The sequence below is a fragment of the Elephantulus edwardii genome, unplaced genomic scaffold (genome assembly GCF_000299155.1).
Source record: "Elephantulus edwardii isolate Elephantulus edwardi_28Jun2011 unplaced genomic scaffold, EleEdw1.0 scaffold00100, whole genome shotgun sequence".
Taxonomy (NCBI): Eukaryota; Metazoa; Chordata; class Mammalia; order Macroscelidea; family Macroscelididae; genus Elephantulus; species Elephantulus edwardii.
The window spans coordinates 7,086,742-7,088,227 of NW_006399850.1; the positions used below are offsets into that span (position 1 = coordinate 7,086,742).

Consider the following 1,486-nt stretch of genomic DNA (forward strand, 5'->3'; position numbering starts at 1 on the left):
ATCATCATAGATACTCATGCTTTCAGCACTTGCAATTGTATTATGGGAAAATATAGGCTTTTCATCAGTCTTATAAGAGATGACAGACCTGAATTGATTAAAGATGGTAGATAGATCCTTCATCAAATTTATAGCCAGAATTCAGCAATTCAAGAGCAATAACTGATGCATCTCTAAAAGTAGGAGGCTTCCTTCCCACTTCTTTAAATGTTACCAGAAATTGGTCCGAATGAGTCCTGTGCAAGATGCCCCTGATTTTATCTCCAATCCCAACAATCATAACTTCTTTTCCAGCTGCTGTAAGCTCGGCCACCTCACTTTTTATTTGTTTAGCAACCGAAGAATGAATAGCACCACAAAGCCCTCGATATGAGAATACACCGATAATGGGGTGTTTCTTCTTGTTTTCATGAACCTTAATATCAGCTTTCTCATAGAGAGCCAGAGGTCCAACTCCTTATACTCCAGCTGGTTTCAGCTCCCTCCCTGCTAAGACATATTTTGCTGCTGCTACCATTTTCATAGACTTGGTAATGTTTTTGATTGACTTCAGTCGCCTGGCAATATCTTTCAAAGTTGCCATATCTCGAACTTGGGTCCTTGGTAGCTGCACAGCCCAGGCCGAGACAACGAGGTTTGCCCTAGAAAACATGATGGTGCCAGCCTTGCTGAAGGTCGGGCAGCAAATTTACACTTTTTAAAAAAATTGAGATTTTGGGTGTGTGGATAGTCTGATGCTGCCGGAGCGCTGTCACCATAAAGTTCTATCGTTTCAACACTTTGGATCGCAGCAAGAACCGCAAACGCCACTTCAATGTCCCCTCACAACCGCAAATGCCACTTCAGTGTCCCCTCACATGTGCACAGGAAGATCATGTCCTCCTCTCTGTCCAAGGAGCTGCGGCAGAAGTACAACGTGCGCTCCATGCCCATCCGCAAGGACGACGAGGTCCAGGTGGTGCGAGGACATTACAAAGGTCAGCAAAGTGTCACGGTAGACCAGGTGTACAGAAAGAAGTCTGTCATCTACATCGAAGGAGTGCAGTGTGAGAAGGCTAATGGTACCACAGTGCATGTGGGCATTCACCCAAGCAAGGTGGTTACCAAGCTGAAATTTGGCACAGATCGGAAAAAAATTCTTGAACGGTAAAGCCAAATCTCGGCAGGTTGGAAAAGAGAAAGGAAAACATAAGGAAGAACTGATTGAGAAAAAGCAGGAATGAATGCAACCTGATGAGCACCCACAGTTTAACTAGATTTCTATCTGAGTAAGCATTCTTGGGATGTCCCAAAATGACCCTCTCGTTCAGAAGTGGATATAAACCTGTCTTTGCAATTTTGATTCCTATTTTTAAGAATAAAAATTGGAAATGTTTTCTCAATTACTAAAAAAAAATGAGATTTTAACAAAAGTTTACAGAGAACCCGAATTTCCACTCACTCATTGTTGGACATTTTCATCTCCACCCCCCTAATTTAGTTTTCT

The 1,486-nt window shown here is 42.6% G+C and overlaps 2 pseudogenes; one reads left to right on the plus strand and one right to left on the minus strand.

The window, feature by feature from the left end:
- LOC102866356 lies at positions 1-652 on the minus strand (annotated as a pseudogene).
- Positions 651-1,223, plus strand: LOC102866764 (annotated as a pseudogene).
- The last annotated feature ends 263 nt before the right edge of the window (positions 1,224-1,486 follow it).